Here is a 14,670-nt window from a genome sequence, read left to right on the forward strand (position 1 = left end):
TGGCGCTCACCTTGCTTTACTGGCCAGGTTGGCAGGACCTGGGACCAAACAATGGGAGCTCATCCCATCGCGGGGATTTGAACCACCAACCTTCTGATTGGCAAGCCCTAGGTTCAGTGGTTTAGACCACAGTGGGTATTAGTAAGTGCTATTGGGCAAATGGCATTTATGCCTTCTATTCTCCACAGTACATTATAATATGAGGCGAATAAATGAGGCACCCTTTTTTTGATAGTATCAGCATATCTACCTCATTGCCTGTTGGTAATAGGGAGCTTTCACCCAAAAATAACGTTTTCCCATTTTGCCTAGTTTGGCTCCTTCTCACTGGAGATCAATAATGTATAGAAATATTTTTGGGAGCATCACAGGAAAGGTAATACGATAATACGAAACAGATAATACGAAATGTATAATTTATGTGAGGAAAAGGTGTTTTTTAGATTTCATTTCTGGAGAAAACTATTAATAGAGCCTATGGGGTGGTCCATCCTCTATTGTATACCAAGGACTATAGTGAGGTAACATTCCTGAAAGAAAACTCTCCCACCCCCCACTTTGCATTGTTCCTTATAATGACATGGAACTTTAAAAGTGGTTGATACTATATTGCAGGTTACCTGAAAGACTGCCTGCTCCTACATCAACCACCTTAATTTAGATAACCTCTTGTGGCACCACACCATACAGAATATCATAGGGAACCCAAAGAGAGGCATTTTCTGCTATTGCTCCTGTATTATGCCTTTCCATCTGCCACAAGAGAAGCAGCAGCCAGTCATCAGTTGCTTCAGACATCTAGGGCAGTATCCAACTGCATCCCATCAGCATAAAGATTTCCATTTGTGAACTGAATGCCCCCTCCTCTCCCCTTCCCATGCCCACCAATGTGCTCTAGGGGTTCCTTCCCACAACCTTCCAGAACAGATTGGAGAGGACACAGATGGGTAGGAGGGGGGAAAGTTCAATTGCACAGTTGTAAACTGTGCTGATAGGACAGGTTAGCTGGACATTGTCCACACCTAATAATAATAATAATAATAATAATATTATATTATTAATAACTAGTGTATTTCAGCCCGTTTAATAACGGGCGCTAGAACATCCTGGGGTTCGGAGAAGCGCTTGTGTAGCGCTTCTCCGAACCCTGGGACCTGTCCTTGCTGTCGGCGGCAGGGGGACAGGAACGGAGGAGGAGAAAGCGCTGCGTTCTCCTCCTCCGTTCCTCTCCCGCAGCCGCCGACAGGAAGAAGACATCCCAGGGTTCGGAGAAGCACTTGCGCAGCGCTTCTCCGAACCCTGGGACCTGTCCTTGCTGTCGGCGGCAGGGGGACAGGAACGGAGGAGGAGAAAGCGCTGCGTTCTCCTCCTCCGTTCCTCTCCCCCAGCCGCCGACAGGAAGGACGCGCACACTCTCCCCCCCTGCCTCCTCCAACCGCCGCTCCTCACGGCCAGGGAGGGTTGTGAGGAGGCCTGCGCCGGCCTCCACCCTCGCTTCCCTGACGTGCCCTGCAGTGAGGCGGTGTCCGGCGGGAGCGGCGGTTGGAGGAGTCAGAGGGGGGGAGCGTGCGCGCGCGCAGTCTCTGCTGTCCAATCCCTGTATCCCTGGGGCACATGCGCAGTGACCCAGGGACACACGGGACAGCTTGGACGCAGGGACAACTTGGACTTTATATATATAGATAATTTATTATTTGTACCCCACCCATATGGCTGTGTCTCCCCAGCCATTTTGAGCGGCTTCCAACAGATATTAAAATACATTAAAATTAAATAAAACAGCTATTAAAATACATTTTTGCTCTGGCTTTCTCTACCTATAAGATCAGACTGTGTTTTCTGTGACTGAATTCACCAATTCCATTTGTTTTTTGTATTTTTGTTTGAATAACATTGCTTGAATTTATACTGTACATTGTAGGCCCTTGCTTCATACAAGTAAACTATTAAATAAAAGCTGGTAGCACTGTATTCTAAGCCTTCCATGCGCAAGTCTTTGTGGGACAGCAATATTTATATATATACAGTATTACTATCTTATACACATGCACTAAAAAGTACATAGGGCACCGATCTTTTCACCTCTGTTTGCAGCTAAGATGTGTTAAAAGGCCTCTGACTCCACCCTGCAGCCTAGCAGTGCCTGGTTCCTATCAACCCATCCTTAGCTAGATGACATGGGTGAGGGTAATGAAAACTCCCTTGAAAAGCGCCCCCACCCCACCCCACCCCCCACCCCACCCCACCCCGCACAAAGGCAATGAGAGGAGAGCTGTTTATGCCAAATGGTGCTAGGAGAGGGAAGGAAGAATGAAGTCTGCCCCTGAAAATGAGAGTAAAACAAGAAGTGGAGGCAAAAATGCTATCCAGTCCATGAGGAGGAAAAGGAGCAAAGACTGAGGAAGGGAAGAAAACCAGAAGCGGTGTGTATTTGTGTGTGTGTGCAAATAACTGGGTTAGATAACGGCGCTTTCCTGCCCTTTTTCTGTGGGGCGGGGGGGGCGGCTTCACCTTGATGGAGAAAAGCAAAGCGGCGAAGCCGAGGAAGAAGTAGTTCATGAAGGCAATATTCAAGGTCGACCAGATGATGAAGTCTCGCGGGGGATGCACGGCTGCATCGGCCACTGGGTCAGGGTCGTGGCCCGCGGGGGGCGGCATATGGGAAACCGGGGGCAACCCGGGCTGCATGGCAACGTGGGGCAGCGAGAGTGGGAGGAGGCGGCCAGCAGCTGAGGTGAAATGGGGGTGGGGGCAGGCGCGGGCCGAGGGTGGGTCCTGATTGGGCGGCACCTGTGGCGGCGACGCGCAAAGTAAGCCACCGCTTTCGATGAGTTAGATTTGGTGGGAAACAAAACTCAGATGGGAGAGGCAGGCAGGAAGCTGTGGTGCTCCGACGCTTTGCTCCTGAACGCGAAGCATCGGTTGCAGCAACCTCAATAAAATAATTGACAGTTGACAGTTGACAGCTCCTTGGAACAAGCCAGCTCAGGATCAGCTCACCTTGTGGGGGAGGGGGGCGTCTCATGGCGTGGCGACCCTATTTAGTCAATAACGACAGGTACGGGTTCCTTCTGGGGAAGGGCAAATTTATTCACCTGCGCCGGGGCTGCAGCGAGAGTAATTTATCAAAGGCTGTGCTCCGATCACAACAAACAGCTTTGAAAAAGCAGTACTTCTCTCAAGCCCACCCCCCCCCCGCCTGCTGCACTACATAGTGTTTCCACCCTTGTTCGCCCAGCATCTGCCAGCCTGTGCGTCCTTGCCCAGGCTGCCTGCTGACCTATGCAGGTTTAAAAACAGACACTAGTTAGCTCACCCCTTCTGACGGACGCGTGTCAGACTTCCCGGCATAAATGGTTTACACAGCACTTTCTGCTGGTCTCCAGGGCGAGGGTGTTGGGAGAGAGAGAGTCTATTTGGGCCCTGCGCCACCCAGCCTGGCCGTAGGGCTGGCCCTGCCTATATGTCTGATACTCACCTAACAAACAGAAATAATATTATACTCCTTCTCCCCTAAGGCAAGGACTGGATAATAGACCATGGCTGGCAAACAATCCAGGTGATGGCTACTATCAGTAGCAAACAACATTACAATTCTTTAGGTTCTTATCCACAATCTCCCACGAGGTGTGTACTAACGCAGCCCAATCAAATTAAACCTTTAATTGTGAGCTGACCAATGATCAGGTAAAAACCATTCATCTTCCAGTTTCCGAACATGACAGCTGCTAGTGGTTTGCACTTCAATGGAGTTAACCCCTGCTTGGCAGGGGGTTGGACTGGATGGCCCTTGTGGTCTCTTCTAACTCTATGATTCTATGATTCTAACAAGAGGAGACTCCCCTGCATTTCCCATAACAGCCCTAACACATCTGGGGATTAAAATAAAAAATTTCCTTCAGTAGCACCTTAAAGACCAACTAAGTTTTTATTTTGGTATGAGCTTTTGTGTGCATGCACACTTCTTCAGATACACTTGAAACAGAAGAGTCAGATCCTTATGTATATTCAGAGGGTGGTGGGGGTGGGTGGGAATGGGTGATGGGCTGGTAGGAGTGTTAGACCTGTTGATGGCTGTTAACGATTGCTGATGACTGCAATTGGTCCTGCGGGGGGGGGGGGGAGGGAGCAAGAGCTGAGGCACTAAAGAAAGCTTGATCATGCATAATGAGATAAGAATCCTATGTCTTTGTTCATCCCAGGTGGCTCCATGGTTTTAAGCTTGGTAATGAGTTCCAATTCAGCAACTTCTCTTTCCAGTCTGTTTCTGAAATTTTTCTGTAATAAAACAGCTGCTTTGAGATCTTGTATAGAATGTTGTATAGAACATCTGGGGATTGGCTAGATTGGCCTCTACTAGAACCTTCAGTACTGGCCCCAACTTGGTGGAACGCTCTTTCCCAGGAGACCAGGGCCCTGTGGGATTTGTCATCTTTCCGCAGGGCCTGCAAGACAGAGCTGTTCCGCCTGGCCTTTTGGTTAGACTCAGCTTGACCCCTGTGTTTTCCTCCCTCATGGCTTGGATTTATGGACTACTTGAAATGAGGCTGCACTTTAAATTTTAATATTGTTTAATATTTTAATATTAAAATAATCTGTATTTTAATTAATTGTTTTTATGTTTTATTATAATTCTGTTGGTGTCAACCGCCCTGAGCCCGGTTTTTGACTGGGGAGGGCGGGGTATAAATAAAAATTTATTTATTTATTTATTTATTTATTTATTTATTATTGTGAGCAGGCGTGAGTAAGATAACCTTTGGCCTTCAATACGCATCCTTTTCACACAGCTAAGCCAGATCTCACATTAACATATAAATCAGATAACATCCTTTACAGCTTTACTGGCCGGAGGCAATTAAGATTACAAAGACACATTCCAGTTAAAGGCCAGGATGCTGCAGTTTAACCAATCCCCAAATGCATCTTGTTTCAGAACCAAAGTTTGTTGTATACAGATTCTCTAGTTCACTACATTGGCAATTATCAAATTATGATGAGCACAAAGAAACATGACACTTCCCTCTGTTGTCCCTGGGGAGTGTTGGCCCCTCCCCCCTGTGCATAGCTGCCAAGTTATCCCTTTTTTAAAGGGATTTTCCCTTATGCTGAATAGGCTTCCTCGCGAGAAAAGGGAAAACTTGGCAGCTATGCCCCTGTATCTCCATACCTTGACCCCCACCCTTTGAAAAGGAACTGTCAGCTTCTAGGTTCTATTTCCTAGCATGCATTGTCTGAGCCTTCTGTTGTCCCTGGGGAGTGTTGGCCCCTCCTCCATGTATCTCCATACTTGGCCCCCACCCTTGGAGAAGGAACTGTTAGGTTCTGGGTTCTATTTCCCAGCATGCACTTTTGTCTGAGCCCTCTGTTGTCCCTGGGGAGTGTTGGCCCCTACCCCCGGTATCTTCCTACATTGGCCCCACCCTTGGAGAAGGAACTGTCAGTTTCTGGGTTCCATTTCCCAGTATTTACTTTTGTCTGAGCCCTCTGTTGTCCCCTCCCCCCTGTATCTCCATACATTGACCCCTGCACACGCATCGTAAACATTTCTATATATTTAGATTAAGGATCGGGGGTGATGATGCGCCCTGGGACCCAGAGAACTACTTTAAAAATCCCGAGCGGGTGTGTGTGTGTCAAATAGCGAAGCCCCATAGCGCCGTAGCAACAGACAGGCCCAGACAGAAGGAGGGGGGTCATATGGGCCACTTGGCACGGGCCTCCGAATCCAAAGGGGGCCTCGGTCAGCATATTCACAATCAGTAAAATGAAAAAGTAACAAAAGGGTTAAAAACAGGGACACATTATCCACCTGGCCCGGGCCTCTGTCTGGCCCTGCAAGGGCCTGGCAACAGAAGGCGCGTTCTGAAGCACCCGAGTTGTTCAGTTCCATAAAAAACCCAGGAAGTGGCAAGGGGAAGGTGTTGTTGTTGTTGTTTAGTCGTTTAGTCGTGTCCGACTCTTCGTGACCCCATGGACCATAGCACGCCAGGCACTCCTGTCTTGCACTGCCTCCCGCAGTTTGGTCAAACTCATGTTCGTAGCTTCGAGAACACTGTCCAACCATCTTGTCCTCTGTCGTCCCCTTCTCCTAGTGCCCTCAATCTTTCCCAACATCAGGGTCTTTTCCAAGGATTCTTCTCTTCTCATGAGGTGGCCAAAGTATTGGAGCCTCAGCTTCACGATCTGTCCTTCCAGGGAGCACTCAGGGCTGATTTCCTTAAGAATGGATAGGTTTGATCTTCTAGCAGTCCATGGGACTCTCAAGAGTCTCCTCCAGCACCATAATTCAAAAGCATCAATTCTTCGACGATCAGCCTTCTTTATGGTCCAGCTCTCACTTCCATACATCACTACTGGGAAAACCATAGCTTTAACTATACGGACCTTTGTCGGCAAAGTGATGTCTCTGCTTTTTAAGATGCTGTCTAGGTTTGTCATTGCTTTTCTCCCAAGAAGCAGGCGTCTTTTAATTTCGTGACTGCTGTCACCATCTGCAGTGATCAAGGAGCCCAAGAAAGTAAAATCTCTCACTGCCTCCATTTCTTCCCCTTCTATTTGCCAGGAGGTGATGGGACCAGTGGCCATGATCTTGGTTTTTTTGATGTTGAGCTTCAGACCATATTTTGCGCTCTCCTCTTTCACCCTCATTAAAAGGTTCTTTAATTCCTCCTCGCTTTCTGCCATCAAGGTTGTGTCATCTGCATATCTGAGGGGAAGGTAGGGGATTGTAAATCGAGGGGGAGGGGATTGGGCACTGCAAATATCTGAGGACTTAAACTGGGGAGAGAAAGATGCAGAGGGTTGCAATCAGTCGTAGTATATGTGAAATGGAGGATAATAGCCCCCCTTCAGATCCCCCTGAGCCTCAGAGTCCCCCTGAGTCGAGGCGAGATACTGTGGAGAGGGCAGGTTTCATCCCTGTGTCTCCCCCCACCCTGTTCTGACCCATTACGTATCCCTGCTCCCTATTCGCCCCCCCCATGGCAGGCCCCTACCTCCATTTGGCAATGTTGGTTATTTGGTGGGGGATTTGGGGGGGGTAGTGGTGCTTGCAGTCCCATGGACTGCAAGAAGATCAAACCTATCCATTCTTAAGGAAATCAGCCCTGAGTGCTCCCTGGAAGGACAGATCGTGAAGCTGAGGCTCCAATACTTTGGCCACCTCATGAGAAGAGAAGAATCCTTGGAAAAGACCCTGATGTTGGGAAAGATTGAGGGCACTAGGAGAAGGGGACGACAGAGGACAAGATGGTTGGACAGTGTTCTCGAAGCTACGAACATGAGTTTGACCAAACTGCGGGAGGCAGTGCGAGACAGGAGTGCCTGGCGTGCTATGGTCCATGGGGTCACGAAGAGTCGGACACGACTAAACGACTAAACAACAACAACAGTGGTGCTAAATGGTAAAGTAAAAACCCCTTGCCGTGCAGGGTCCTACATAAATCAAAGGCCGTGTTGCGGCCTTTGATCCATGCGCTTGTCCTCTCCCTAGGAGCCTGGCAAGGGCCTAGGGGCCTGATAATGGCCACCTTGGTGGTTTCAGTTGCTTGGTTGATGATGTCATTTGGTTTGTGGGTGTGGCTTACATTTCACAGGAAGGGAGGGGGTGGAGGAGGGTATAACGCCACTTGAGGGCGCTGTTTGACTTGGTGGAAAACCAGGTCTATACCTGCCCAGGTGTGTGATTTGAGGGATTTTTGTCCCCAACAATGCTCGTGGCCTGGATCGTTGTGTCAAAATTTCAGGACGATCGGTCAAGCGGTTACAGAGAAAAGTGGAAAACGCAGTTTCACGATTTTTACATTTTTATATATATAGATTTGAGCAGGACAAGAAGAGCACAACCTGAACAGTAGTCTTCTCAGCCCAGGGAAGGGAGGATGGCAAGAAAGTTGGAAATACTTTGTTTACTGCTAAATGTGGCTCCCTTACACACACCCCAAAAAACCTCCTGGGTCACACAGAGGTGTGGCATTATGATGTGTATGAATGAATTTATTATTTTGGTCACAGACCAGTTCCAGCCCACACACAGTATCAAGGAAGTCATAAAACACAATAAGAAGCTGTAAATCCGAGAGCCATATGTCAGTTGTGTTAATATTTTTGCAGCAAAGACCTGGGAGGCTGCCGGAATATATTGGCCCCTTTTTCCATAGAAAAACCTTATAATAGCTTTGGTAGATCTTTGGGCATTTGCAAGAGTATTTTTAACCTGATAATGCCATGAGCCCTTTTCCTGGAAGGTTATACCCAGGTATTTAAAAGACGATACCTGTTCAATAGGCCAATTGTCAATTCTCCATTCATGTCTCCTTTTCTTTTTTCTTTTTTTGGATTTGCTATAGTTAATTGTTCGGCATTACAATAGACAGTGAGAGATCTTAGAAGTTTTCTTAAGCCTACACAGGAGAAGGAAATTAGAACTGCGTCATCCGCATATAAGAGAACCAGGAGGGGTGTACCAGCCAATTTAGGGGGGTGGGCATTTTCTTTCTCCGTGTTTCCTACTATAGAAGTTGAATAAAGTAGGTGCAAGGACGGAACCTTGTTTAACACCATAGTAGGTTTGGATTTCCTTGGATAAATGGCCCTGTCGGTCACACCTAACCCAGACCCAAGTGTTTTTATATAAACTGCAAATGAGATGCAATAGATGTTGGTCTATATTTGAGGCGCTTAGTTTTTCCCAAAGCCTATCTCGTGATATTAAATCGAAGGCAGATTTAAAGTCTATGAAAGCTAAGTAGAGAGATCCTCCTTTTCTTGAAGTATTATGATGTGTAAACCAGTCACTTGTGATGCTTGTCTGGTAAATTTATTACTGGAATTTCAGGCAGCGAGCAAATGAAATGGGAACATCAACAGAAGGTTTTTGTTGTTAAGGTTTAAATGCTCCATCTAGCTCCCATACACATCCATTTCCTATAGTTCAAATTTACCTGGTTTGCTGCCCATGGAGGTTCCCTGCCCAGCATGGCATGCTGCCCAGGCAGCCTGTGATCTCCACACAACTTGTAGCAAGGTGTCAGTGAAAGGTTTCTCCTGCTCTCTATGTGAAACTATAACTGTGCCACGTTTCTGACTACTTTTAAAAGCTTCCCTCCCCAAAGTTCAGCATTAGCAGTTAGGAAAATGTGAAAATGGAATAAACTACAGTGTGAATGCAGCCAAAGTGAAGTCTCCGCTCATCCGTTGTAAACAATCAAGAGGCCAAAAAGAAAAGAAATTGAGAACAAAACCTAAAATGAACCTACAGTCTACCACCATTCCTTCCTGTCTTTTTCTGTTCAATGGTCCACTTTAGATTGGAAAACCCCTTTGCTCACCTTCTGGCGTGTGTTTTCACTGGCCAATTTCAGAGGTCCGCTAGGGAAGGGGAAGGAGATTTTGTGAGGTGCACTCCTGGCAAAGTCCTTCCTCATCCTCTCCTTTACCTTACTTTGATTGTGATCTGAGCTAAGGGGGCTGCGTTGAGGCAGGAGGGATGGAGTGGTCTTTCAGCGGCAGCTGCTTGCTTTGTCTCACAGGATGTAATGCCAGTTTAGATTATCTTGCAAAGCATCCAAGAATTTTTCCTGTCACCACTTGGGGGGAGGGAAGTGAATAAGTAATCAGACCAGATGCACGTGGTGCTTTGAAATAAACAACAAAGGGGTTTTGTTCTCCCACCCTCCTTGCTTTGTTCTGCTTCTGGGGTAGGAAGCTTCTGGCTTCTGAGTTATTATTTCTAGATGTTGGCACAAGACTGTAACATAAGTCAACCTAAGGCCTGTTTGGGCAGGAAGGATATGATCATTTATTTTGTAGTATCTTTATTGGATGGTCTGAAAACGGTAATTTACTTGCAGGGAACATGCCATTGCCAGACTGATCAATACATATACAGATAACTAACAATATTAAGATACCAGCATAGTTCAGAAGATAATCAGCTCATTCAAGTTCCAGGCTCAATTTTCTGGAAAAGGGGGAATAGAAGCATGTGTGATTTTTCTTTAAGCAGCAGCAGCTCATTGTGGGTCTGCATGTACCAAAATATGAATGTAACATTTTTGAGACTATGTCATAATTGTACTTGCTATTGTGAATGCTGTACTGCTTCTCTTTGTCCTCATCACAAAGTACCATTGTGTGACTCCGTGCAATCCTTTGTCCACAGTGCTTCCATAGCAAACTTGCTCCATGTGATGAGTAACAAGTAACTAAAGAGTTAACTGTGTACTGTAGCACCTGACCACTGAGGAATATCATGTTACAGAATGTACCAGAAGTGTTTCTGTATGTTGCAGTTGGTTTCGTTTCTGCCTGGGAGACGGTCGCAAGATGTCTGCGCTCTCACCAGGTTGTTTGTTATTTTCTCTCTAGAATAAACTTAAGTAGTTATTAGAACACTTTGGACTCTGTGTGTTCTTAAGAGGCTTTTTATCCAACGGCTATACAAGCTTTCGCTGTGTGAGAAGAAGAACTCTGCTGTGTGTGTGTTTTACTGCCAGCCCGGTTCTACGGAAGAAGAGAAGCGGAGAGGAAGCGCGCCGGGCGATAATCAGAGGCTCCTAATTGAGTCATAAACAACTCAACGGAGCCCTATACCCGTCACACTCCATTCTCATTGTAGTTTCTCCCTTGTTTTCTTATTTAAATAAATAAAAATAATATAGTACTAATAAATCCTTCCTGATATTGTTGTTGTTGTTGTTGTTGTTTTCACACACATAATATCTTTGGTTGGTATTCCAGATGATATTTCAATAAACACCAGTAAGTAATATTTGTATTTTTACAAATAACTTTGAGTTCTTAAGTCATATTCATTCTTCATGAATCAGATTCATTATAGATTTATACAGCCTTCCCAGTTTTTCCATGTTTAGTTTTAAAACGGTTGTATGCTGTTCAGCCACTCCTGTGTCCCTACGGGCAGGTTATCTTTGGAGAAGAGGATACTGGGAAATTAATGTGTGACGATGAGTGCACTCACATTTATTTCAATGTACATGTGAGCAAAAAACAAAGGAAAATGCTTCTTTTTCTTTGGCAATCACTCGTAGCTGAGTAAGATTGTCTTCCATGAACATGGTCTTAGCAACGCAAACTCCTATTTAGTAGGTCCTGATGATAATGATCGTGATGCTAATGGGCCTTAAAGTCAGGGTCAATTTAATCAATTTCATATGTTCTGATTGTCTTGGCTGTTCTATGCTACATGGCTCCAAGGTCCCACACATGCCCCCTCCCTTGCCTGAGCTATATATGTTGGTAACACAAGGCTACCATACATACCATGGCATCTTCTCAAAGGACTGCTATGGCAGAAGATGTATCCATTTCTAGACCTCTTTTCAGTTTTAAGCGAAGCCCTGCTACGAATACACTAGCAGGGGTGTCCAACTTCCAAGAGACTGCGATCTACTCCCACTATGAATAAACTGGCTTTTGGGGGGGCCACAGGCAGCCTGCGATTGACCAGTAGATCGCAATCGACTGGTAGATCATGATCGACTGGTTGGACAGCCAGGCTTGCACTAAAACAACAAAACCATTAAACAATTCAAAGTGCCCTAGTTTTCAGCATAAAAAATCACTATCCCCAGCTCCTCTTTAAGCTTCATTTATACAGTGCTATAAATTGCAAGTTATCCCAAGGAATCTGACAGGTTAAAAGCAACTCAGGGAAACATCACTCAACACTTCTGAGCAGTTCCATTCCTTTGCAACGCCCTGTCATTTCTATTTCTGACATTCTAACTCTCAGAACAGTACATCTTTTGTCCTTTTCACCCCACCTTCTTTGCTGGATTGGAGTTGGGCTGCTTCTTATTTGCTGTATATGGTACAGTAACTATGCATAAACGGCAATAATAATAATAATAATAAACCCACACCAAAAAACCTCGATGGGTGGGAACGCTGAACCTAATTGATGCCAGTTAATGCTTCTGACACAGGGACTTTTCCATTGGGATTTTTCCTGATTGATCATGGTGCTTTAAATAGGCCTTGATTCAGCTTGCCAAATGTATTAACCGTTTTTTTTTCACTCTTGGGTACAAAGCATGTCCAGAAACGGCAAGCTCTCTAAGACACTGAAATAATGCCCTACTGCTGTGCCTTCCACCCTGTTGTTTCATGGGTCCCCTTTCCCAAGTTTCTCCCCTACATGTTGGGAGGGAGAATTAGAAACATGCTGGCCACAGCAGCCAAGTGAATAGGATGAACCAGCCATGGATGAACCAGGCAGGATGCACAGCAGCTGCTTCCTTTTGTCAGCATGATGCCCACAAATCATCTGAGCCACTGCGACTTATATAAAAGAACTATTATTGGGCCAGTTGGAACTAGGCACTGGAGCTACATACACATATCTGAGGTTTGGAGCAGAGGTTCCTTTCACAAACCTAGTTTGTTTTCCGTAATTTATTCCACCTCTCCAAGTCGTGGGGGGCATGCGCAGAGAAGTAGGCAGGGGAGTGAAGCACCGCCACTAACCGAGGGGGAGCCAACATGGTGCCTTCCAGACATTGTTGGACTACAACTCCCATCAGTCTTGCTAGGATCCTAGGGATCAAGGATGATGGGAGCTGTAGTCCAACACTGTTCAGAGGGCACCATGTTGGCTACCCAGCCCTAACCAATGGAAAGACTGTCTCTTCCCCCATAAACACACACACCTTACTTTCAGATATATCCTCAGGCATTGTTCCAGTTACTTTGCAACCTTATAAGAATTAGACATGCTTTTTTAAAGTTCCCTGCTACTGCTCTGGTTGCTCCCTGGGGTTGCTTCTTCTTGCAAGAGACAATCCCATTGTGAGTCACTGCATCCTCCACCAGTTGTTTGTTGAAAGGTTCCACCTTGGCTTCCTCTCACTTCTGTGGCTTTATTTCAAGGGGGGGGGAATGCAATCCATCCAAAATGTAATACTTCAACTGCTCCTTTGGTTCTGTCCCTCCCATTTTAGTGTGACATACTTCATTGGGGTTTAAAGAGTACTCATGTTGCTCCCACAAACTGAAATTGCCTTTTCTTTGCATGTGGCGATCATATCCCTCTCTCTCCCAGGTAAGAGAGTATAGGTGTGCAACCTAAAGTCCTCTTATTCTACTGTAGTTCTTAAATTGTGGGGATAAGTAATGGGCTCCGGGTTCACTGGATGGCTTTCTGAGGACAGTGAAGGTTGGCAGACAATGCATTTCCTGTCCCAAAAAATGTTTGCAGATAAAGAGTAATGATATAGCACGACGAGAACTCTGAAGCCCTGTTTATAATTTGTCCATCGAGTTCTGGAACTGGCCTACCCACACATTATCTTAATATAGTGTTGCAGGTTATTTTAAGAGGTCAGAATATAGGTTATGGAAACAATTTGAGTTATTATAGCCAGTCAAATGCCTTGCAGAAAGCTTCACCTAGATTATGATTTTAAAGAGTTTCAAATCAAAACAATTTCAAGAAACCTAAACAAATAATGTTGCCCCTTCCTCATTACTAATGGGCAAACCTTTCTAAAAGAATAAGCATATGGGGAGGCAAAGGTCTTATGACTCTTGCTACTGCAAGACTTACATATGTCAAGCAAAGGCAACTCATTTGTATTTATTTATATGATGCTCCTTCTATTTAAAAAGCCAAACACAGTTTGCCAAAAGTCACCCCAATAAGATAAAAATAGACAAAATCAACAAAACAGCTGCCAGCAGTCAGAAGAGCAGTAAACAAAAAAGTAAAAAAAAGTAAAAAAAACAGATTAGATGACAGTTTAACATAAGAGGGTAAATAATTTTCTACTCCCTTCCTTCTACAACTACCAGCTGTGCTTCCACACACCCTACATTCCCTCTAACCTCAACAGGAGTGCTTTTGGAACATCAAAAGCAAATATTTTTTTAGAATCCATCTCATCTGTCTCTCCCAAGACCAAAGTAGCTTTCTCGTCTCTGTCAAACCCTCTGGTGGACAGAGTGCCTGAAGAACTATGGATGGAGGCTCGTAACATTATACAGGAGGCAGCAACGAAAACCATCCCAAGGAAAAGGAAATGCAAGAAAGCAAAATGGCTGTCCAACGAGGCCTTACAAATAGCGGAGGAGAGGTGGCAAGCAAAATGCAAGGGAGATAGGGAAAGATACAGGAAACTGAATGCAGATTTCCAAAAAATAGCAAGGAGAGACAAGAGAGCCTTCTTAAATGAGCAATGCAAAGAAATAGAGGAAAACAATAGAATGGGGAAAACCAGAAATCTGTTCAAGAAAACTGGAGATATGAAAGGAACATTTCGTACAAAGATTACTATAATAAACGTCAAAAGTGGTAAGGACTAACAGAAGCAGAAGACATCAAGAAGAGGTGGCAAGAATACACAGAGGAATTATACCAGAAAGATATGGAGGTCTCGTATACATGAGTCAGCAGTGTGATGCAGCAGCTAAAAAAGCCAATGCAATTCTGGGCTGCATCAATAGGAGTATAGCATCTAGATCAAGGGAAGTAATAGTACCACTGTATTCTGCTCTGGTCAGACCTCACCTGGAGTACTGTGTCCAGTTCTGGGCACCACAGTTCAAGAAGGATACTGACAAGCTGGAACGTGTCCAGATCACTTACAACAGAAACAAAAAGGAAAAGAAAGGTAAAAAAGAAGAAAGAAAAAACTGTATACAAAAAGA

This window comes from Zootoca vivipara, chromosome 1 (genome assembly GCF_963506605.1).
Source record: "Zootoca vivipara chromosome 1, rZooViv1.1, whole genome shotgun sequence".
Taxonomy (NCBI): domain Eukaryota; kingdom Metazoa; phylum Chordata; class Lepidosauria; order Squamata; family Lacertidae; genus Zootoca; species Zootoca vivipara.